The 25,833-nt window shown below is 45.9% G+C and overlaps 1 pseudogene across 1 annotated transcript; it reads right to left on the reverse strand.

Moving 5' to 3' along the window:
* Positions 1-708: 708 nt before the first annotated feature.
* LOC309551092 (perilipin-3-like) lies at positions 709-24,692 on the reverse strand (annotated as a pseudogene). Its single transcript has 8 exons — positions 24,606-24,692; positions 18,988-19,183; positions 10,093-10,175; positions 8,161-8,458; positions 5,886-6,000; positions 3,826-3,910; positions 3,606-3,731; positions 709-1,076 (listed from the first exon to the last, which is right to left on the reverse strand). The product of its transcript is annotated as a perilipin-3-like (transcript).
* Between the last annotated feature and the right edge of the window lie 1,141 nt (positions 24,693-25,833).

Here is a 25,833-nt window from a genome sequence, read left to right on the forward strand (position 1 = left end):
ATATCCCAGGTGGGGAGGAGATGTTACTGCAATTTTTTTTTTGTGTGGTGGTTTGGACTGGACGAGAACCTCTAGGTTGTAGCCTTCATAGATTTTCTCTTCTCAATCAAGGACTGACTGAGATTTCGTCCCACTGGGAAATTAAGTGAGACAGTCTGCCTCTGGCATCACTTTGCATCTTTCATACTTGAAACAGAATGGGGGCGGGGGAGCAAATTCTTCTTTGCCTACCTCTACCAAAACGCCACTTTCTCTTGGGTTCCTTTCTGTTTTTTGCCCTGGGGGGGGGGGGGGGGGGATTTGATCGGTTCTTTCTCCAGGCCAGGGCCAAACCGCAAGAACCCTCAAAAAAAATAAAATAAAAAAGCTTTCACCTCTGTTTAATACAAATGAAACCCACTTTCCTTTAAATTTCACAAAGCGCACAAGAAACCAGCTTCAGATCATGTTAGTGTATTTTGACAATCATACAAAGCACTTTACAAAGTGCTAGTTTACAAAGTGCTAGTTTACAAAGTGCTAGTTTACAAAGTGCTAGTTTACAAAGTGCTAGTTTACAAAGTGCTAGTTTACAAAGTGCTAGTTTACAAAGTGCTAGTTTACAAAAAAAGTGCAGCAGAGGAGATTCAGTGCAGTTACATTGTGTTTAACCTTTGTTTTAAGAATCATATCTCCCCCCTCCAACTCCCTTTACAAAAGCAAAGAGCAGAGCATCCAGTCACTTATTCTTTGAGGTCTTCTGGAGTTTCTGGACGCTCAACAATCTGAGGGGCAAATGGTCCCGCCACCCAAGTCAACGGGGTGTTTGCCATTACATAGCTGAAAAGCTCATTGACGTGTTCATGAACCTGAGTGGCTTTTGCACGGCTCTGTGCCAGAATTCCAGCCGAAAGATCACCAAGTGAGCGATCGGAGGCAAATGAGGTGTGCAGTTCTTGTACGTTCTGTCGCAGGTGCTGCATGCGCTCCTGGATGTTGGCTTGAAGCCCTTGTGCCCCAGATATTAAGGTGAAGCATGTGGTCTGAAGCTGTTTAGTCATCATTTGGGTCATGCCGAGTACTCTGGAGTCAAGTGCCTGTAGAAGACAAGTCTATTACTCACAATGTAAAGTCTTATGACAGCAGAAATGTCCAGTGGGACAGAAAAGACAAGTTAGAAGGTGCACCAAAATGGAAATTGCAGTGCCAAAAAATAAAAATGCACTTGGCCAAAAACTGAAAGATAACAGTATTATATAGCTATATAGTTTGACTTAAAGTCATGCACTTAAAATATGAAGGTTAAGAAAAATATTCTATGTAGGTCTTCACACTGGTTCATTGCGCTTCTGTTGTATTAGCTCCGGTTTACACTAGAATTGGTGCAAATTTACTGCGGATTCCACACTGCATCAAAATCGCAACCCACTCATGCAAACCGATTGCAGAGTATCAAGTTATTGACGCCCTGAAAAAAAACGGTTTGCAAGTTGAAGGGTGATTTGCAGAAATCACCAATTCTGGTGCAGACAACCCCCCAAAATGCAATAGTCATTAAAGATGGTCTATATCGGGCATCACTAAATGGCGGCCCGCGGGCCGTCTCCGGCCCGCGCTGCTGCTCCATCAGGACCGCCGCCATCAGCTGCTGGATTTCTTCCCTGTCTCTGCTGCTGTCATTAGCAGAGCAGGGCGGATGGCAGGAGGCGGGACTGAGACTGGGGGCGGGACCGGCATTGAATGGAGGAAGGCAGCTGCCTGAATTAGCATTTCAGGCTGGAGGTGATTGGCTGCTGGGAGGCGGAAGGTGATTGGCTGCTGGGAGGCGATTGGCTGCTGGGAGGCGATTGGCTGCTGGGAGGCACACAGTCGGCTGCCTCTATGCATGCAGCGCTGCTGTTCCTCTGTCTTCCTCGAGATTGTCCCGCCTCCTGCTCTCCGCTCTGTGTAAGGTAGGAGAGTGAAGGGAGGACAGGGCTGTGAAGTTTGATTGGGGAGCAGGGGTCATGTGCAGGGGGGGGGTAGTGTGGTGTTTCATGTAAAGGGGAGCAATGCTGTGGGGGTGATATGTTAAGAGGGTAGTGGTCTGTGTTGATGTAAAGGGGGGCAGTGCTATGGGGGTGTGTGTTAACAGGGCAGTGCTGTGTATGTGTGTGAGGGTGATGCAAAGGGGCAGGTCTGTGGGGGTGATATAAGGGGGCAGTGGTGTGTGTGTGGGGGGGGTGATGTAAAGAGAGACAGTGCTGTTGGGGGGATATGCAAGAGGGACAGTGCTGTTGGGGGGAATATATGAAGGGGACAGTGCTTTGTGTGTGGGGGTGGTGGTGATGTGAAGGGGGACAGTGCTGTGTGTGTGGGGGGGGGGACAGTGGTGATGTGAAGGGGGACAGTGTTGTGTGTGGGGGGGGGGGGGACAGTGGTGATGTAAAGGGGGATAAGCAGCTGCACAGAAAACGTGCAGGGTACAATTGACTCTTAAATGCAATGAAATACAAGGTGCGGTTTCCCACACATGGAAATTGCATGGTACATACGCGCCATGCAGTTTCAATGCGACAGCGTTTTTAAAAAGGTGCCAGGGCCTTTTCCCAGCAGAAAACACAGACACAACAGCCCATTCAAATGAATGGGCTGTCGTGCCTGCACACCTGGGCTGTGATGTAAAGAATCCGAGTCATCACGCAAAAATGCAATCTGGACCTCTGCTGGAAGAAAATTTTGCTAATCGGACCTCCATGAATTTTAATTCAATACCCCTGGTCTATATGCATGCACGTACTTTTGATGTGCAAATTGTCTTGAATACACAACGTAATATTTATGGACACTTTCTCCTATGCCTGGGAGGAATTTACATGAACCATGTTTTACCCAAGTTCAACCACACATGCAGAGAGCCATAGGTACTGTGAATGGAAAACCTGGGAACACCACTCCCCATGTACAATAAATGGATGCATGGTACTCCAAGATGGAAGCTGGGGGATCATGGTTGTATTCTTCACACTTTAAACTATCAAGAGGGCAATTGGCATTCCTCCATTACAGGGACTTCTATAGCACCAACAATGTGGCACAAATATTAATGCATAGTCTGCAAGCTCAGTAAGGGACTGATGTGAATGTACAATATATAAGGCTCCCCAACTCACATACTAGGGCCAATTAACCTACCAGCAGACTTTATATCTGGAGTAAACCAACACAGGCAGAACATGCAAATTCCAGGCAGGTAGTGCCATGGTTAGGATTTGAACCAATGACTCTGCTGCTGTCAGGCGATCTGTTACCACAGTCATTGCGCTTATGTCCTCTATACCAAAAGCCATATTCTGAATCGGGGCAATCACTACATAATACATACAAGTCCATTGTACTTCCTGTAAACTCTTAGCTGACTATTCCAATATCTGGCCAGGGGAGGAGTCACAGCCGCTTGGGTGATGTGGCCTCACAATTTTTAACTTAGTTGGTTTTCATATTAAAGGAAAATTAAGTGGTGCTGGCTTTTTGGTTTTATGAAAAAGGTATTTTTATTCAATTGAGATGTACATTAGTATTTGGAAGGAATCAAATTTACCACATTCATAAATCTAATACAGACCACATTTCTCATAATCCATTACCTGATCCCCACATCCATTTTAACCAGCAGCAGAGGTTTCTGCTTTTGGCTGCTGTTTGCTCCAATCAACCCATAGCTGGTGCAGCTTCTCTTTTCGTCCCTGAACACTCTGATTGAAAGACTCCACCTTGAAATAATGTGAGGAGGGGACAAAAAGCAGACAATGACTACTTTCAATTGTGCTGGACAGTTCACACGCATTAATGTACAATAACTCCTACCAGATCAAAAGTTTGGTGCAGTTGTGACAGAACCTCTGCAGTGCTCATTTGGGCGCTCCTCACCTTGCCCAATGAGTGCTGGTATGCGCTGTCGGGATTATAAAAATGGATTTAAAGAGCCATGTATATTCAGTCTCATATAGATTCTGAACAACATAGTTTCCATTTTGTTTGAAGGTGAAGGAAAGTTCATATATGTCCTCTTGCAAAAGGTCTTACAAGAGAGTAGAATTTCAACAGAGGTCTTTGTATTTCTTTTAAGATCGTAAATAAGGTGATACATTGACATCTCTATCAGATAAGACTCAGTCAGCCTGACGCTATACCAGATGTAAGGGGGGGGTGATATCCCCTTAATTGTCTGTATTCTAAAGATGAATAGGTTCATTTAGAACATATATTTTTAAGATACATTGTGTGTGAGAAGATATTAGCCATAATTATGTCATTATGTAAGGCATATACATATATATTTAGAAATGGTTTGTCTACCATATGTTAGGTTTATATTCTTGCTAAATAACAAATCTTACTTAGGTAAAAGTAATTCCACTTAAATTACTTCATTTTAAAGGCATGTGGTAGGAGTGTTTATATAAGAATTGCTTTAGAATAGACTAAGTAATAGATCTTCCAATCCAAGTCCAAATGTCTGACAGAATTCAAATAATTAATGGACTTTCACTAGCAAGAGGTCAATAAGGTCATCAGATAAGGATTTGTTCTAATTATTTTAAACACAAAATCTAATGAACGGTACAATACTGCCCTCTTTGGACGAAATACCAAATGCAGTCTTGGGGTAATTTAGATATTTCCCAATATAGAAATATTATATTATATAAATATTATTGAAATGGCATCACTTGCCAGGGTGAATGATGGAGATTAGATGGACATTTATGTATGTACTGAGTGTATGGACAAAGTTTTATGTTGTGTTTTATAGTTAGTCTTGAACATAGAGAAATCATCCTTTAATTTTGTTATACAAGTATTGGGTTAATTAGGAGAGGTTTGACTATGACCTCACCACTTAAGGTATAGACTATCCCAACCAATGGGGATAATGTTCCTCCCTCTGGGTTTAACTTATGGTAATTTTAATAGTCCTTTGTTCAATAACAAAAAAAGAGAGAACCCAGATGTGAGACAGGACACATTACATTGCCCAACATACAATACACATACATCACACACTACTACATCCCATTTATAGACTCATCCAGACATACTCCCATCTTGCTCCATCATTCATCTGAAACTTTGAGGGACGTCAAAAGAAACTCCTCCCTCACTGTCCACCATCTTAAGAAAGGCGTCCATCTTAGGATTCTGGTAACGACCATTTGAAGCTAGCAGCCATCTTAAGTGTGGTAAATATGCCTTGCTGTGTTATTTGATTTTATTCAATATTGTTTGTTTATTTCTTTCCTTATATGTTTTATATTGCATATTTAAGGGTAATAAGATTACAATCCCAGCCGTATAAACCATAGTAGATTTTTATCTAAAAAGCTGATTTGTTTATACATTTTTATTAATATCAGATTTAGCGCATTATTGCGAATTTAGTCTTCCGTTTTGCATGGCTTATTCTCGCTCCATCTGCAGTGAAACGACTTTCGGCTATGCAATTCGCAGACAATTGTGGTCCGTTTATATAGAACACTTATGGTTTATGCTATACCTGGAGAAATGGTAATCTTGCTTTCACTTAGTTTCACTTTCATTATTGAGCTAAACATCACATTGCATTGATTGTTTGAAGTTAGTATTTTCTGTAGAGTTATTTGTGTCATTTCTTGTTTGATCATATATTGTGAATAAATATTTTTATATATTCCATACTGTAGACTGTACTTACTAAGATTAGTATATGCTTTTAAAAAGAAAAAATTAAAAAGAATTTGCTACATATTGATTTGTGGAAATAAGTGGAGATTCTCCTTCACAGATCTTTGCTTATTGACACAAATAGACACTGTTATATTCAGAGCAGTATAAATATTCTGACATAATGGAAGTACGAGCGTGAGATATTATTAAATATTCTTACAGCACGGTGACGAATTCGTGAAGACAAGGAGCCCAGGCGCACATAGTAAGTCTGCTGATCTCTTTGCTGCTGCAATGGTGCAACCTCAAAACCCTCCACAGTGGATGCAAGCTGGGCTGTATAAAAAAAAATAAAAAATTCCGACAATACATTACAGTACAGTACAAACATTTACATAACTCAACAGGAAACAAGCTCTCAAATCTCAAGTGTTTGCCTTCAGCCAGGTAACAAGATGTTTTATAGTGTCAAGAATAGTCTTTGAATATTTGTAATGTTGGCCTCAAGATTTGGTAAAGAGCTCTTATCCCAGTCATGAACACTCAAGTGAACCTGTGCCCAGGACTATGCCCATTAAGTATTTACATAGTCTAAAACAGTGTTTCTCAACTCCGGTCCTCAGGGCACACTAAAAGGCCAGATTTGCAAGAAAACTGAAATACATCACAAGTGATATTTGCTGCTCAGTGATTGCAGTATTCTAGTCTGCATCTCCCCAAGGTAATACCTAAAATATGGCCTGCTAGTGTGCCCTGAGGACCGGAGTTGAGAAACACTGGTCTAAAACATCCTCATTACTGGTCTAAAACATCCTCATTAAACCTCTATAGCTATAGAAATGTGAAGGTCAGGGGGCAAAACCCCTACATAGTACACCGCTGCAATATATGCAGATTTAAGATTCATCCCTTTAAAGAGAACCCCCTTTCGCCTGCAAGAACTGACAACACATTGTACGCTTGCTTAAATCCACACTGCTTCTCTGCAGCCAGTGTGCTCCCACACCACCATTTTGAAAAGGTTTTGTCCTCCTGTAGAGGTGCATGCTGAAGCTGATGGGAATTTTACTAAAAGGGAAGGTCTGCTTAAATAACCCTGGACCCAGGATACTTCCCTCGCCCACTCTTCATAAAAGATTAAAGTTTTCTGTAGTTCAGCAAGGGAGAACTGGGCAGGGCAAACACTACTCGGGATTTTGGTGCAGCCACCTTGTTGGCTCATTACAGATGCTATGAGCATGATGGGTTTCTGGTTGGATCAACTGTGTCAAGTACGAACTGCTTTACCATGCCTCCCATAAAGTGTACCCGTTACTTGGCTAGCGTGGGTGAATGACAGACCTGGACTAAGTCTTTAGTCTAGTATGCTTTTTACAACCTAGACTAGGTCAGTTTATGACCCCCATTACTATATGTTCTAAAGCATTGCCTAAAATGGTACACATGGTGTTCCAAGAGACTGGCTCTACTACGATGGATCAAAAGGAGTTTAGTTGGTTTTGCACTCCTGTGACCCATTATCAGCAGACAGAGCTGGTCCAGGCACTAAGATCCAGACCATATGGTTAAGATCTGCCTAGAAGCCTGGACCAACAGCTCAGCCTCTTAGTGATCCACTAAGATCCTAAACCAGCCACCCGGTCCCTTCCAGGGCTCAGCGCTCTAGTGAGTGCTGGAGGGGCAGAGAGTGGTGACTGGCAGTCTCTGCAGACTGAGGACAGCAGAGTGATCAGTGCTTGATCTCTCAGTTTTCAGTCTAGAGATGGGGCATTAAACCCAAAAGCAAACATTGCGGCATACCATTTTAGATGCGATGGCTGCATTGGTTTTGTGACTATTCACCTGGTGATCTGGCCAGTAAGTCTGGAAAAACAAAAAAACCCACAAACTTCTACAGTTGTATCCATTTACAGGGACCACTGACAGGGGTTCTTACAATCGGATGTTAACACCCCCCCCCCCACCCAAAAGTAAACCACCTGCTCGCTGTAACTGCTTGTACATATTAGCTGGCGTTTAGCTTTAATTTTGTTAGCCTATTTAAACCTGCTCTAGTACATTTACACCCTCCAACTGACAAAGCTGCTGTCCAAGGTGCCCTTCATCCAGAGTGGGGACATGCCAGGTGGTGTTACTGGCCAAACCACCAGCTGGAGAGGGAAAAAACCCATAAGAAAAACAAATGCAGACACCATCTCTAATGATTGTTGAGCAGCAACATCTTTGGTTTTGGGTTCAATAAACTGCAAAAAGATTAAACTCGTGCAAGGTGGAAGTAGTTAAAATCTCCCAGAGAACTTACATTTCTGTCAGTGCTAAAGGCACAAAGCTCTGATACACAGACCTCTGGCAATTCACTATCACTTAAAGGGCTTGACCCTTCTGAGTGGACAGGAAGGGAGAAGCAGCACATGACCATTGCAACACAACCTCTTAGTTTGTGGAGTTTTACTAACTACAACCCAACTATTACATATGGCTGCTTTAGCTACTTACATAGTTCTTCATCTGTCATGGGAAGGTAGTGATCAACCCATTCCTCAGTTTTCCCCAAAACAGTGTCCACACCGCTGGTCACAAACTGTCCCACATGAGACTCCATAACTTTGGGAACTGCAGATCGAGTGGCATTGATGCTGCCCTGAATGGCTCCTGTTGCCAGGCCCATGACACCGGACACAGCACCAGACACCACACCAGTTACAGTATCCCGAGCACCTGTCACAGTGCCTGTAACTGCACCAACAACTGCATCACGCGCTCCTGTCACCAGAGACTTGGCATCAGATACCACCTGCAGGGGGGAAGAAAAAAGGTCACTCAAATGGTCAAAGTATTCAGGTGTCTTGGCAGGACCAAGACTATTTTGTTCATCCCACTGTAGGCTCCCCCTTGGCTTTGGTAGAACCAACACTTTGTATTCTTGTAAAATTGTATTTATTCCTATTTAATATGAATTATATAACCTGCTACATGTCCCTTCTGTGTGTCCTTATAGGTTGTACATGTGATTCATACAATAAAATGTATTTGTCTAGTTGACCTCATTTAAAGTTCCACATCTTGGGCTTTGTTCATGTACATATTTAAGGATGGAGGCAACTAGACATGCAAGGTGGCAGATCACATTCTGTTTGCTCTGACTTTATATTCTTACACAACTGCATATTTCCCAGCCGTGACTATGTTAGGAACAAGTCTTATTTTGTTTCGCCCACTGTAGGTTTTCTTGCTGTGGCTTGACAAGTGAGACTATGCAAAGTTGGTTTACTTGTGTCAATCAGCCCCCACTCATTTCAGTGAATTAGAACATGCCCTCTTGCAGAAGATTTACTAATCAGCTCAGGGTTCAGAAAAGAGCTGATCAATCAGAAAATTAAAGTCTAAGGTTTATCATGCAACAAAGATTTCATACACACCACTGCTGCAAGAAATGCAGTAGCAGGACTGTTGCCCCCCAATCTAGCATGCAAGGAACTGCTGCAAGAAGTACATCTGGAACCACACAAAGCAATCCACTCATACCCACCTTTGGGAAGCTGCAGAGTGGGAGAGTGATGGGAGTCAGTGTTACATGAAGTGACAAATGTTTTGACTATTATGAAATTTAATGAGTTATGAAATGTAATGAGTGCCATAAACAGTTCATAAAAAAAAAAAAAAAAAACACTTATTGGATATTTTAAACAAATGGGTGTAACAGGGTTATTATAGTACACTTAGCCATCTGAGGGGCTTCTGATGTCCTCTGCACCCACTGACATCTCAGTGTGGGATCGGGTAATCGGCAAAAAAAGTTATGTATACAGATTTCTTCTTCACAGATAGTGTTAAGATTGTTGATGTCTGTAGATGCCGGGATTTTAGTGTTGGACTTATTCTGCAAGTTCACACTTGCCAAGCTTAAAGTAAGTCCCGACTATAATTTACAAACAGGACCCCTTTTAAAATTACCCAATATGTCAAATTTGCTCAATCAAAACTATGCAACCCCCCCCAACACTACCTTTACATACACCCACCTTATAACCAACACCTGTAGGTGCCTACACACTGCTGTTGGTTTCTGTAATTGCTACACAAATGCAGAAAAAGTACCATAGGCAATCTACCTCTCAAGCCGCCCCATCTGCATCCATTGACAGGGCAGCTCTGCCCCACTCTTGTCCGATTTTGACTGACAGCAGCGAGAGCCAAAGACTCCCACTGCTTTCAGACCAGTAACGAAGAACAAAGCCAAGAGCACTCACACTGCTGGATCGAGATCGGCCCAGGCAAGTATAATTGGAGGCCTGGGAGTTCTGATAAACGAAAAGGTTTACCTTTATGCAGAGGATACATTAAGATTCATTTGGCAGATCCAAGTCAGGTGACCACCAACGAAAAGTTTGTAAGAGCATTTCAAACCACTATGTAGTTGGCACTTACCTTTTTAGCTGGTTGCTGGAGAATAGGTAGAGAGGATTCCAGTTTATCCAGACCTTTGCAAGCCAGGTCGTTAGCGGCTGCAACTGAAATAAGTTAATACAGTATATCAATCCATGCAGAACTGGCGACCCGCTTTCTTTGAGCCCTACATAAGTCACAACACTTAATATGGGGTTCTAAAGGCTTGAGGTCTGGCATTGCTGCTACTCTGACAAAGGAGCAGAACCCTGAATTACACAAGTGGCAGATTTCATTGGCAGATTGTGGTAGAGATTCATCTTACTAGATGCAGATTAGGCAACCCCCCCAAATCTTTTGGATAGAGCAAGGAAAGGTTATAACCCCTGTATTTTTGCTGTGTCTCACTACAAGGATTTCTTCACTCCATGTTCCATAACCAAACAGAAAGTGGGGGCAGATTCCTGAAAGGAAAGCCCTTGGGGACACCTAGGTCACCAGAACTAGTGTTCCAATTGGATAATTTTACCCTCCAAGTAAGGTGCTTGCTAGTGCTACTATAAAAACTGTAGTAGGATACCAGTGATCCAGAACTGACTGGGTGACAGCAAAGGTGGATAAATACAAAAAAAAAAAAAAAAAAAAAAAGAGGAGACCTTACTCTGATTTTATCTACAGCACCTGTACCATCTTGTTTTATGATAAATTGGTTAATATCACTCTAGTTTTACTTCATCCATTAGCGTCACCTAAATATTGTAGGACTGGCACTGCAGTCACATTATAATATTTGCAAAAGCACCACATAAGGAGACCCTGTTTACAGCATTGAAGTCTATTACTTCGTGTATATCACCACAATCCTACTATACCTGTGTAATACATACACCATTTATTGACCTACTGTTCTATGTATTGGATGATTGCAGCTTCACTATTGTATTGTTAGTGTAAAAATAAGGCAAGAAAAAAAAATTAAAGCACCCCGCCAAGCTTGTGCGCAGAAGCAGAAGCATATGCAAGTGTTCAAACCACACATGAGGCATCGCTGCAATTGTTAGAGCAAGAGCAAAGACCTCCCAACTCTAACTGGTAACCCATGAAATTGTTAAAGCATTGCATATGGAGTTTTAAGTACCAAGGTTTGTTGTGCAATTTTGAAGCATGACATGTTATGTAAAAATGTTATGCCAAGCAAATTGATACCCAAGGAAAAAAAAAAAAAAAAAAAAAAATAGTTCTTGTTCTAACTAAACGGAAAACAAAACCATTCACCCATGGGGCTGTCCCCATAGGCATAACACCACACCCTCTGCTCCAGCAAACCAGTTTGTTGTAAGCAGCGAGATACAAAAACCCATCCCTATATCAGAGGGGCGGGTGCTGCGTCTTTTCAATGGACTTTAGAAAAGGATTTTACGGTTAAGTTCTTAGAGAACTGGATTTGTATCATTCATTGACAGGCGCAGCTTTCATACTTATCCCATTGGGATGTCCCAAAACAGTATAGGCATGGGGGGGGGGGGGTGGGAAGAACGCAACCAGATCGTAATGTAAACTCCAAAGGCTAAACTGGGTAACATGAAGCTCAGAGCAACAGGAGCTAACTCAGGAGAAAAAAAAAACCCTAAAGAGAAATAAAGATTCTCTTACGAAACTGCAGCCTGCAAAACCTTGCGGCCAAAAGGAAGCATATGAAGATGCCAACAAATCAACCTTGTAGAATTTTGTTAGTGCACAGACGACCAAGTCGCTGCTTTAACTTTCACTACTAAGGACTGAACCACATCCAGAGTGCAAGGCAATTTCCTTGGGATGCTTAGGCCTAGGACATAAGGCAGCCAACACAATGTCTTAATTGAGATGAAGCCAACACAGGCACCTAAGGAAAAGTCAGATTAGGTCAGAGTACCACTTTATCTCTGGACCACCAAATAAGGCAGACAGGACAGCGCCACCAACACAGACACTCTTGCAAGCAGAAGTAACAAACACCAGAAAGGCAACCTTCGGTAAGAAAAGCAGAGAAATCTCCCTAATATTCTAAAAGGGAGGCTTTTAAAGAACAGAAAAGGCAACAGGGATCTCCTCGGAGAAGCCAGATGACGAGGCCCCTGAACAAAGGTGCGAATCAAGCCATCAGTAGCAGACAGATGTTGGAAGTGAATAGCCAAGGCAGACACTTGGCCCTTGATAGTGCCCAAAGCCAATCGCTGCTCAACCCCTTAAGCCAAAACCCTAGCTATAGCAAAGGTGCAGCTGCAGCGATTCACACCATGAAAATGTACAATTTCCACTTGCGATGATAGATCTTCCTGGCCTTCAAAAGTATAGGAATCCCCGAGTCAAAGGGCTATCCCTTAACACCTTGCTTTCAATAGCCACACTGTTAAGTCAGCGACTGTAAAGCAGGATGGAAGATCGGTCCCTGAGACAGCAAGTCTGCATACCAAGACTGCCGGGGCCAGTCTGGTGCCACTGGAATGACCAAAATGCCTTCAGCCACCCCTTGAACAAACCTCGGCAGGAGTACGAGCAGAGGAAAGGTATAGATCAGCCAACACTGGCTCCAAAAGAACCAAAGCGCCTGGAGTCGGCCAGAGGATCCCGAGACCTGGCCACAAACACATCTGAACTTTCCCCGTTTAGTGAGACGCAACAGATCCACCTCTGGAGTCCCCACTGGACACAGGAGATTAAAATTCCGGATGAAGGGACCATTCCCCTTGATCCAACACCTGACTCGGGTAATCTGCCTGCCAATTCTCCACGCCTGGAGTGTGGACTGCGGAAAGAGCCAGAACATGAACTTCTGCCCAAACCAGAATCTCAGCCACCTCCATGGCCGCCAGAACACTCTTGGTGCCCCCTTGATTGATGTAAGCCATGGCTGTGGCATTGTCCGATTGTATCTGAACCGGAGACCCATGTAGCTGACTCGTCCAGTGGAACAGGCAAGGCTTGATCGCTCTGAGCTCCAGAATATTGATCAGCAAGGAAGACTGTTTACCAAGTCCCCTGGGCACAGCTTCCCAAGCACTCAACCCCAGCCCGACAGGCTGGTGTCTGGTGATCACCGTCCAGAACAGTGGCAGGAAGGACTTTCCCCCGACAAAGCTGGTGACTGGATCCACCAGGATAGAGCTGACCTTGTGAGATGGCTCAAACAAATCTTCTGGTCCCAACGACCGAGGGTCCCTGTTCCCATTTTGCAAGAACTTTTTTGCAGAGGTCTCGAGTGAGGGAAAAAAAAAAAAAAAAACACAGGACCGCCTCAAAGGTTGATAATATCAGACCCAGGGCCCTCATGCAAGTCTGTAGGGAAGACCGATCGGTTTCCAGCAGCAACCTGATCACCCTTTGCAACTTCTGAAGCTTTTCCAAAGGGAAGAAAAAACGCTAGCCAGGGCAGAGGCAAGAGTCAGCCCCAGGTGTGACCCATACAGATGGAGTCAGCAGTTTTTAACTTTATCTTCCCTCTGAATTCCTGAAGGGTCTGAACTGTAATTGATATGTTCCCAAAGATCCAAATGAGTCTGCTCACAACAGGAGATCATCCAGCTATCCCAAAATGCAATTCCTCCTGACGTAACAAGGCCAGCACTGGGGCCAGGACCTTGGTAAAAACCTCTGGAAGCGGGACCAAGGTTAACCCCACAAGTGCTCCTCTGTCACCGCAAAGTGGAGATTTGATGTCCCTGGAATATGGGGGGGGGGGGGGGGGGAGAACATACAAATATGCATCTTTGACATCAATGGAGGCCATAAAACCCAGATTCAAAGATGTCACCACCGACCGAATGGACTCCGTTCAAAACTTCTGCACCCACACAAAGTGGTTAAGAGCCTTGAGATCCAGGATTGGATGCACCTTGCACTCTGGGCACTGAACAGGTTTGAATAGAAACCTTGAAAGCATTCCTGCAGAGGAACCAGCACAACCACTCCTTGAGCCAGGAGATCCTGCACAGCCTCCCAGGGATCTTTCAAACGATCCGGAGACAGGTGAAAAAACCTGTCCACCGGCCGGGACCAAAATTCAATCTTGTACCCAGAATAAAATCAGTTTGTGAACCCATTTGTCTTGAATGAAGGAAGTCCAGGGTTCCTGAAAGTGCAGATGCCCCCCCCCACCCCAGAAGCAGGTGAGGGCGCCCCTTCATGCTGAAGAGCACTTGTCCGCAGAACCGGGCTGACTGGTCTTGGGCTTGCCCCAGTGCTTCCTAGTCCCTCCAGAAGCTCTGAACCAGAACCTTTTCCTTGCAACCCAGAGGCACGAGAAAAAAAAAAAAAAAAAAAAGTCTACGAAAGTAAAGCACCCTGTACTAAGCAGGGGCCTTCCTTTACTGCTCAGAGGATTGAGGAAGAGTACTCTTTCCCCACCAGTCAGACCCTTGATCAACTCATCCAGCGAGTAGAAAAATAAGTTACTTACGGGTAATGTCTTTTCCAGTAGTCTTTTCAGGACAGGCACCTTTGAGAGAACCTAAACCTTTGGGTGTGTAACGGTGCTGTCCTGAAAGACTACTGGAAAAACACATTACCCATAAGTAACTATTTTTCCCTTATTGTCTTTCAGGACAGGCACCTTGAGGATAAGCGAGTACTTACTCTTAGGGTGGGACAACCACCTGAAGGACCTTTCGCCCAAAGGCCTGATCTTTAGTGTACAGTAGGTCCAGTCTGTAGTGCTTGGTAACAGTTGTATAACCAGGTTGCTGCCCGACAGATCTGCTCCAGGGTAGCCCCAGCTCTTTCCACCTGAGAAGCTGCCATAGCTCTAGTGGAATGTGCCTTGATAGGCACCTCCTTCCCAGAAAAACTATAGGGCTGACTAATGGCTAGTCTAAAGCCCCGTACACACGCAGATCGTCATCATACAAACGTCGGACGAAAGATCTGCCGATTGTATGCGTGTTAGTATGGTGCCTCCGACAGATGTCTGCACACAATCCGCGGACAAGAGTCTTTCTTGCAGACATGAAAATTTTTGTCTGCAGACACCAGAACGGACGATTGTTCGCCTGTCAGTACAGAAATCAGCCGACAGACCGCAGATTTGCAAGACTGGGCATGCTCAGAAAATAAAAAAAACAACAGGGAAAGTTAACCATTACATGACATCACTTCTGCAGTCAGCTGAAGTCTGCAGACAAAATTCTTGTGCTGTCCTTGCACTTTTCAACAGACATCGACATCCCGGGGAGAAAAGACGAACATTTGTATGACGACAATCTGCGTGTGTGTACGGGGCTTTAGCCATCTGGCTAATGAACGTCTAGATGCTTTAGCACCCTTATTCGTGCCAGCAAAAGAATTTGATTTCCTTAACTCTTTGTGATGGCTATGTATTGAAGAAAACATCCAATGTCCAACCTATTGAAGTTTACTTCCTGTTCCTTCACCGGATTTGAACAAAAGTTAACCCATTTCCTGGTCTCTATGAAACTTTTGTGAGACCACTTTAGGAAAAGCCGGATCAATTTTAAAAATAGAGCACTTTCTGCAGATATTTTCGGATCGCATTAACAGTAAAGGGCTTCGAGCTAACCCTTCTGGCGGTAGGGATTGCCACTGAGAAAAAAAAAAAACCAAAAAAACCCTTCAGGGTTAAAAATTTCACCGTACAAGATGCTATAGGTTCAAATGGTTCTTTCAGGAGAGCCTGTAAGACCACAGATTAATACCACATAGGAAAGGGGAGATTTCCTGCCGGTCTTTGCATGTTTAAGGCTCTAAAGAACCAAATAACACAGGGATCCTTTGCCAAAGATGTCTCCAAGACGACAATAGCCAAAACTTAGCGTTTCAGGGTGCTGACAGCTAGACCCTTGTTTGCCCCCTCTTGCAGAAATTGGAGTACTGTCTCTGGGCTACCTACATCTAAGGAGCTTCTTGCGCACCAAAGCTTATTCCCAGTTATTCGGTAAATGCTCCCCATTTCCTTCTTTCTGCTTTTTACGCATTTCCTTCTTTTTAGCAAAGTTGTCACCAGTTGGTCTGAAAATCCTTTACTTAATAGTTCTTCCTTAGAAGCCAGGCTGCAAGGTTCCAAAGTTGCGCCTGTGGACATAGTACTGGGCCCTGATCGAGAACATCCTCCCAAACTGGTAGAATCCACTGCTAGAATTTAGGACCGAGAACCATGGTCTCCTCGGCCAGTGTGGTGCTATGAGAATCAGTAGTATTTTCTCCTGAAATTCTCAGGACTGCGATATCAGTGCCGGCAGAGGGAACGCATAACATTTGGGAAAGAGCCATGTTTGTGCGAGGGCGTCTACTCCAAGAGCTCCGTCCCATCTGCTCAGGGAAAAGGCGACAGTTTTGCTGAGAGGCAAAGATCAACGCTTTGTATTCCCCATTTTTGGGTTACCCAACTGAAAACCTCCTGATTTAGAGTCCAGTCGCCCTCCTTTACGGTTCTTCTGCTGAGGAAGTCTGCCAACTGGTTCAACTCTGAGGTGAACAGCTGAAAAGGGAGAGAACCTGGGCTTCGGCCACTGAAGGATCCTCTCTGCCAACACCCACAGGGCACTGCTCCTCGTTCCCCTTGTCGGTTGACACAAGTCACTACCGTGAAGTTGTCCAAATGGACCTGGATTCTGTGTGCCGGTAACTCCCCCGGGAAAGCTCTGGGCCAGTTCTGCTGCTCTGTTCCCTCCAGTTTGAGGATTGCTTCGCCTCTTTGGGCCCCCCAAGACCCATGCACTATCTTGGACCCCCAGATGGGCCCCCCAGCCTGTGCCACTTGCATCCATGGTGACAATGCTGGAAGCATCCGTGGCAACAATGCTGTAAGCTGTCTGGACCCATGGGAGGCCCTGAGATAGATTTGAGGCCTTCACACCACCACAGCAATCTTTTCACCTGTGCTGGGATGTGAATTAACAAAATCGAGAGAGCCCCGAGTGTGGTCCCAGGCCTCTAGGATTAACAGCTGTAGGGGACGGAAATGTAGACCCGCCCACTGTACTGCTGGGATAGCGGCTGTAAGCAACCGCAGTGTCGACATGGCTTGTCTTACTGAGATTGCTTGATTGTTTTGCAACAGGCCCACCACTCTATTTTTGTTTGTTGAGAGGCATAAAGACCTTTTGAATAGTGGAGTCTCCTCGTAGCCTAGGAACACGATCCTTTGTGTCGGCACTAGGGTGGATTTTTCTAAATTCAGCCACCATCCTAGGCTTTCCAAAACACGCCTTGCCTTTTGGAAATCCCTGTACAACTATTCCTGAGAAGGAGCAAACAGCAGCAGGTCATCTAGGTAAGCGATGACTGACAAACCTTGAAGGTGCATGAATGCCAAGGTCTCTGCCATGACCTTGATAAACATGCAGGGGGTGGGTAAGAGGTTAGCCCGAATGGGAGGGCCTGAAATTGCCAACATTAGGAATTTTAGGCCCTTTTCTGCAATGGGAATGTGCAGTTAGGCGTCTGAGGTCCCATTAAGGCCATGATAATTGGGGGGGGGGGGGGGGAATAGTTATTGAATAGATCGAATCCATCCTGAACTTTGTTAACAACTGAATGATTCAGGGGCTTTAGTTTCAAGAGCAGTCTAACTGCCCGAGGTTTTTGTACCACAAAGACGTGGGTGTAAAACCCCCCTCCTACCTCCCTCAGTGTTACCTTCAGCTTTGAGGGAGGAGTGTATGGCCGAGGCCTTTTTCCTGCATTTTGGTAATGGTAATGAGCATTCTGCGAGGAAGGGCTTGAAAATTCCGGTTTAAGATTTCCCCAAGGATGAGTCCCGCGCTTTTTTCATGGAGTCTGCTCTTTTGTCCATGGGATCAGGAAGCAAACCCATATCCTCAAAGGCTAGGTCTGTATGTCTAGAGACCCGAGAAAAAGCTGCGTCCAGTTTTGGTGACTTGTTCCAGACCACAAAGTTGGAAAAAGGAAACCTTTAGAGCCCTGGAAGAGAAAGGCTCTTTCTGGATCCCACCATTCTTCCTTAACAGCATTTATCAGGACCTCATGTACTGGGAAAACTAGGTTTGCCTAAACCCACATACATCTGATCATTGAGGGACAAGGTCTTTTCCTCCTGAATTCCCAATGAAGTGTGGATAGCCCCCAGAAGGCCCCCACCTCTTCCAGGGTCAGTTTGTAGCTAGAGGTTCTGGTGGATTCCCCATCCGAACCCTCCGCTTCGGATTCCCGCTTCCTCCCATGAGGGTGGAAGACAATGCCAGGCCGGAGCCTCCCCATCTCCTGGTTTACACACCACAGGAGACCTGGGACGAGCACCCGAACAGGCACCGCTGGAACTCTGCATCTGAGGACCGGGTAAGGCCCCACCAGACAAACTAAAGGGAGAGGGGGTCCCTCCCTCTTTCTTCCCCCCCCCTCCCCACTCCTGCCACCCAGCACGGAACCTGACCGCACCCACTTCTGAGTGATCCCTGTCGGGGGGGGGGGGGGGGAGGTGTGGAATCTGCCTCTCACCTGTATTTAAACTAATATGTATCGCGTTTCATGTGCTAGGTGGGAGGAGCCTATATCTCAATTAAGCTGTCCTGGAAGAGGACTTGGGAAAAATATTTTCCATTGCCCACACTAAAGATGGCAGCGCGGTCGACATGCATGTGGTCAGGGACCCCCAATATGAAGGCCTTAAGATCTACAACCAGACCCAGCAGGAGAGAGAAAAAAAAAAAAAAGCCACCCCCCCAGGACACCAAATGCCCCAACTATCAAATATAAAAAAAAGATGCCTATACTTCGAGAGCAAAGCAGTGCGATTTGAACCCATTCAGAATAAATGGGCTCAAATTGCACCACACCTATTTGCATGAAATGCAATTCACATGAAGGTTATAGCAAGAACTGGGGTTTAATATTATACATTTTTCGGTTCAGTTTTTTATGCTGGCTGTATTAAGTGTCCAGTAATGTTTACTTTCTATAACCAATGCAATTGCAATCACCACTTACTTTGTGGCTCCAGCCTGCTTACAATGGGCTTTGATCCAGTGACTGCAGCCCCAGTTAAGGTCTTTGCTCCCATCTCAGCGACGTCGCACACGCTGCGGATGTAGGGATGACTGTCCTTTGTAGAGGTGTATACGCCACTGACCATACTGCAGGCTGAGCTCACTAGGGGTATATTGGCAACACGTTCCACCAAATTCTAGAGAAAGAAAAAAAAAAAAAAAAAGACTACATGATCTATCCAAATCCAGCAACAAAACCAAAGTCAAATCAGGTAAGTTTTTTTTTGTTAAAGAAAGTGCTCAAGTAGGTGGTAACCCTTGAGCAAAATTTAAAGTTAAATAAGCAGATTTACAGAACAGACAAGCGAACTGTAGAGAAAAGTTTTGCAAACAGTTCACACCAATGTTGCAGCATGGGAAAATTCTGCAGCTGTCCCTTGCCAGCTCTAAGCCCAAGAAATGAGCAATTGCATGACTGCTGATCGTTCAGTTCTGACCCTGTTGGAGAACAGAGCAGTGACAATTCACCCTGCCCCTCCAGTAATTACAGAGTGCCAGGAAGGGGAACAGCTAGCTACATGCTGAAAGGCCGAGCCAGCTGCTGATCAGGCATCTGGGTGGATCTGAACATGGTCAGGTTCCTTCCAGAGCCTAGAGTGGCTCCAACATAAGCTTGCTCTTTCAGGACCCAGAATCAGCTTAAGTGCACTCCTGTGATCCAGAAGGAGACATTTGACCACCCTTAAAATCAAATCCAGGCCTTCCACCTCCTGAGCTGCCAATGAGATCACACTGGAGTCATGGAGATGAGGCTACAAACCATAAAAAAAAAAAAAAAAGTTCAGTTAAAAATGGAGCCTGGAGCCATCTACATTTTTTGAGAGGTTCCATGCAACCTCTGCCTAGGAATTCCTTCATTATGCTCACTTGCATTTAGGCTTAACATAAAGGGCAGCCAATCAGCATGGGGCCAAGTAGTAAGTGGAGATCACTGGAGTAGCAATGCATAATACAGTGAATCCAAACTCTAGATGGATCCCACAGGTATAGAGCATGCATAGATACACTGGTACAAGCTGGACTAATGTAAAAATATCCACACATGGAATACTTAAGAGCGATGCTAAAGCCCAAATTTTACCTGAATGCATTTTGTACATTATTAATGTAAAAAGATTTAAAGTGGAGTTCCTGCCATGAAAAAATGTTTTCAATAAAAATACCCCCAGGACAGTCAGGGTTAGTACATTCCACAATGGATAGCGTCTGTACTGTCCTGGGTCACACTTACCTGCAAGAAGAAATACTTACCTTTAAAAATTTCTTCTCCAGCGCTGCCATCTCAGATGTGGGCAGCTGAAGCCAGCACGATCCTCTTCTGTGTCCTCTTCTCCCAGAATGCACCTGCCCCGCTCGTCACTTGCGGCGCTGCATTCCTCCACAGCTTCTGGGCATGCCCAGAAGCTGTTTAGCAGGGAATGCGGCTCCGCACCGGAAGTGACGAGCGGGGTCGGTGCCGTCGCATTGATTCCTGGGAGCGATGACGTTCAGCTCCCAGGAATCATTGCAAACTGGAAGTGACGGCACAAGGGAGGAAGTGAAGAAAAGAGTATATTTCTACAACAAGTAAAAAACGCAACTATCCATTTCCTTTTCAGGTGACGAAAAGCAAGCGGATGGCCACAAAATCGATTATGTCGATTTTGTGGCCGGAACTCCGCTTTAAGCATTTTGGCCTCTCGCCCCCTCTTATACCTGAGCCCTCATTCAAGCCAGCGCTGTGCACGTCTGCAGCTCTTCTCCCCTCACTTCTGGGTCTCACTGGCTTTGCTGGGGCACCCGGAGCCATTGGCCAGGCCTGCCTACAGTTATCAGATATCAGTATTACTATAACCCCACCTGTCCTACAAAGTCAAACATGAAGGCCAAACCTGAGAGGATATTGTGAACTAAAGCAGCAGCTTGGACAAGTATGACAACATAGAAGTCCAGTTGAATGACCAGCTAGTAGCTATACCATGACCTGTATAAATGGGCACCTTCACACAATAGGAGGTGGAACACAAGGTGGAGGGGGAACAGGAACATGACTTCAGGTGGATAGAAACAGCCAGATACCATGGCAGGATGATCTGGCTGTTGGGAGTGCCTAGGACAGAAGAAGCCATGGGCTGGTTCAGCAAAACAAGCACCACCAAAAACACATTGTATTACTTGCCCCCTATGCCTTTCAACTCATCTCCCCTCCCCCCACAATATGAAAATCGATTCACCAGTATGATGCCATCTTTTGGACACCTTCCAGGCACTGGGTCTGAACCAGGGTGGCAGTTGTGTAGGAATTACTGCCGACTGGCTCAGACAGGTTGAGAGTACAAATAGTCAGATGGTTTCTGCTGGGACATACAGATAGCAAGGCGTTTACATGGATTTCTACAGCATCCACCAACCACCAATAGAAGCTCATGGTGGACTGACCCCATTACATCCATCAAAACACTGATTTCTGTTCAAGGTGCATCATACCTTTAACTCATGGTTAAAGTACCTTCTAGTTCCCTACCTGAAAGATTCTAAAGGCTGTTTTTTTAACATACATGTTATACTTACCCGCTTTGTGCAATGGTTTTTGCACAGGAGCAGTCCCAATCCTATTTTTGGGTTCCCTGCCAATGGACTGGCTCCTCCTGCTTAGTGCCCCCCCCCCCCCTCCCATAGCAAGCTTACTAATTGGGGGTACTCGCAGAGACAAACCTCAATAGACTTTCCGTTTGCCCACACAGCCAATGGCTCCTACTGCTGTGTGAGCCAATGAGGGAGAGACCCAGGAGAGCGGCTACTCTCGCACATTGCTGGATTTAGATGGGGGGGGGGGAAATCAGGTGTGAGTGTAAGGGGGGAGCTGCTCCCAGAGGTTTACCTTGATGCATAGAATACATTAAGGTAAAAACCGACCTTTAGATCCACTTTAAAGCCTTGAAAAAAGGATAAAGAGTCGATGCAGCCCTAAAGAAGCTGCTGCTCAAAGCCCTGACAGTGAATCACATGACCATGCTGAAGCACTGGCTTCCACCAAACAGATCAGCGTTAGGGGGCGTGTCACCCCTTGGCAGAACCTAAACACGAGAAATCTAGAACAGTTGTTCCAGAGCAGGAACGCAAGACATAAGCCAAGACAATTTCTCTTGGGGGGGGGGATACAATTTGTCTCAATGTCCCTTTAGGTCCCATGCACCCTGATGTTTAGGCCCAATGCATGGAGCTCAGGCTTTTAGCTGCAGGAGGTGTCTGTCCAGACCGACTGCCAGCAGCCTGACAACCTGTCAGCTGACAGGGCAGTTGGAAACCAAATTTAGGGCAGTATGCACCAAGACACTGCCATCAATTCAGGCAGTTCTTACTAAACACTTTAAGAATCCATTACCAAGGCAATGACATTCTTAAAATTACGGACACTTCTCAGATTGTGACAGGGAAAATAGTGCCCCATCAGTGGGAGGAATAGTACCTTAAATCATGGAGGGGGGGGGGAATAGTGCCCCATCAGTGGGAGGAATAGTACCTTAAATCATGGAGGGGGGAGGGAATAGTGCCCCATCAGTGGGAGGAATAGTACCTTAAATCATGGGGGGGAAATAGTGGCCCATCAGTGGGAGGAATAGTACCTTAAATCATGGAGGGGGGGAGGGAATAGTGGCCCATCAGTGGGAGGAATAGTACCTTAAATCATGGAGGGGGGGGAGGGAATAGTGCCCCATCAGTGGGAGGAATAGTACCTTCAATCATGGAGGGGGGGAGGGGGGGAATAGTGCCCCATCAGTGGGAGGAATAGTACCTTAAATCATGGAGGGGGGGGGGGGAATACTGCCCCATCAGTGGGAGGAATAGTACCTTAAATCATGGGGGGGGGGAAATAGTGCCCCATCAGTGGGAGGAATAGTACCTTAAATCATGGAGGGGGGGGGGAATAGTGCCCCACCAGTGGGAGGAATAGTACCTTAAATCATGGAGGGGGGGGGGAGGGAATAGTGCCCCATCAGTGGGAGGAATAGTACCTTAAATCATGGAGGGGGGGGGAGGGAATAGTGCCCCATCAGTGGGAGGAATAGTACCTTAAACCATTGGGGGGGGGGGGTGGAGGAATAGTACCTTAAAGTGGAGTTCCACCCTAAAATGATACTTTCCTCCATCTTCTCGTTCCAGGTCACCTGAAAAACAAATGGATAATTTTTTTTTTTTTTTTTTTTTAAACTTACCTCGTACAGAAGAAAATATACTTCCTTCTTCCTCCCCTCGGCGGCCACGGCGAGTCGTCACTTCCTGGCTTTGCATGCCCAGAAGCTGTGGAGGGATGACGAGCGTGCACCGGAAGTGACGGCGGGGGCGGGGCAGTGCATCGTGGGACCGAAGAAGACGACGCAGAAGAGGATCGCGCTGGCTTCAAGCTGCCCACACCTGAGATGGCAGCGCTGGACAATACTTTTTCAAGGCAAGTATTCGTCCTGAAAGGTAAGTGCAACACGGGACAGATCAGAGGCTAGTCATAGTGGAATGTACTAGCCCTGACTGTCCCAGGGTATTTTTATTAAAAAAAAAGTATTCCAGGGTGGAACTCCGCTTTAAATCATGGAGGGGAGGGAGGGAAAGTGCCCCATCAGTGGGAGGAATAGTACCTTAAATCATGGGGGGGGGGGGGAGGAATAGTGCCCCATCAGTGGGAGGAATAGTACCTTAAATCATGGGGGACCCACAAAGGCAGCATACATGCATATAAAGTGCCACAGTTGGAGGCCACTGCTCTAATATATAATAATGCAGTGGCGGCTGGTGCTCCATGGCCCAGGGGAGGGAGCAGCAGATGGACCACACCATACACAACCACCCCTCCCTTGTGGCCGGCTCACTCACCCTGGACATGAGGGCAGTCGGCAGCTTCCCCATCGGTCTCCTCTCTCCTCGGCCAATGGCATGGCTTCTTTCGGCTAATTGGGAAACGAGTCTCAGGACCCACTTCCTGATTGGCCAGGAGGAGAATTCATGTGAAAATAAAAAATATTCATTCGCTATTGTCACACAACTGGGTGGGCTCAGGGCGCACTGCTCTGCTCCCGGAGCCCACCCTATTTTTTGAAGCCTAGTGGAGCCTCTGGCTCTAATCACGTGCTTCAAAAAGAAAAAAAAAAAAAAAAACCCCGACCATAGGAATCCATCCATGCATCCAGCACCCTGCATGGAGATTAGGGGGGGGGGGGGGGGCAGACGCATGGACGGGGGGGGGGGGGAGGCAGCACCCCCAATGGACAGGTCACCCTGCAATAGATATGATTGGTTGCAATGTTACATACATTCATAGTTCCTGGGAACAGATCCTATTACTGTAACAATATAGAAATATCAGCTCCTGTGTAACATTGTAACAGTCATGTGTATTGGAGGATCTGTCTATGGGAATGGATGAACACATACATGATTCTTATCCCCAGGGGACAGATCCTGGAATACACAATACAGATGATTGGTTACAATGTTACACAGGATCGCTCCTGGAATGATAGAATACACAGCAGACAGTGGTGTCCGGGGGATACAATGTAACAGAGGGTTCCCCGGGCTCCTCACCTGTTGCTCGGGGCTCTGCTCGGTCAGATCGGAGGTGTCGGTACCGTTGGAAGCCATGTCGGAGTCTCCGGTGCAGAGTGATGACAGATATCCCGGTCGGTAGAGAGATCACACTACAAACACAAGACAGCCAAAGGACATCAGCGCCACCTAAAAAGAAACTTCTCGCCCGCTAACAGCAGGTGTGATGACATCCCGCTGAGACTCCGCCCCCCACCATGAAAACTCACCAGCTCCTCCTTGCGATTCCTCTACCGCCTCCCACACTCGCCTTATAAGGGCGGTGTGACGTCAGCGCTTGATTGGGTTCCTGCGAGTGAGGGGCGGGTCCTAGGAGAGAAGGGCGGGGAGTGTCCTGGCTGCTGTGATTGGGGTGGTCACGTGTCACCTGCTGTACAAAGTGGGGCTGTCAGTGAGAAGTGAGAGAAAGTAATATTATATTCTATGTAGCTGTATTCTCATGTCTTCCTTTACCATAATCAGCCTCTGAAAGTTCGCTGTGTGGAGTCTCCGCCTATACAATGGTTGCTTTGACTTGCAGGAGCCACCCTCATAGTTGCCAACTGTCCCAATTTTCCCGGGACGTTCACAGAATTCAGACCCATATCCCGGGAAGAATCGCGGAAAATTGGCTTTGCCCCTGGGCTGCCGCAGCTTCCATCAGTAAAAACATGGCCGCGGGCCAACTTTCCAACTGCGCATGCGCTGCTCGGGCGGAGGGGGGCATGCACAATGACATCATGCTGCCCAGGGGTCAAGTCATGGGAAAAAAGTGTGGGAACTCACCCAAGATCCCACCTCAAAAATAAAAAAAAGTGTGTATATATATAGAGTGTATATATACCGCCACTTTAGCGACTTGGTAACTAGTCAAAAGCCATAATGAGTGGAGCGGGTAGATGACAGGTCAGCATATGCAGAGCAGACACAGAGACAGGCCGCTCTACTCTTTGGGTCCTCCGATCCATTCTGCCCAGACAGGAGGGGACGGATCCTCTTCTGTTTTTTTAAGTGGATCCGATTGGAGATATGTCCGTTTACACCTACCACTCTATAGAGGTGAATGGAGGGTCTGATTGGGTCCACCTGAAACACAAACAGGCGGACCAGATCAGACCGATCGTGTGAAAGGGGCCTAAGGCTGCTTTCACATGGATGCACTGCGGTTTACCTGCACCTCAAATGACCTCAGTCTACACTTCTTCCTCAGGATTCCTAGAGGTATCTC

The sequence above is a fragment of the Pelophylax lessonae genome, assembly GCF_965119305.1.
Source record: "Pelophylax lessonae genome assembly, chromosome: 3".
Taxonomy (NCBI): Eukaryota; Metazoa; Chordata; class Amphibia; order Anura; family Ranidae; genus Pelophylax; species Pelophylax lessonae.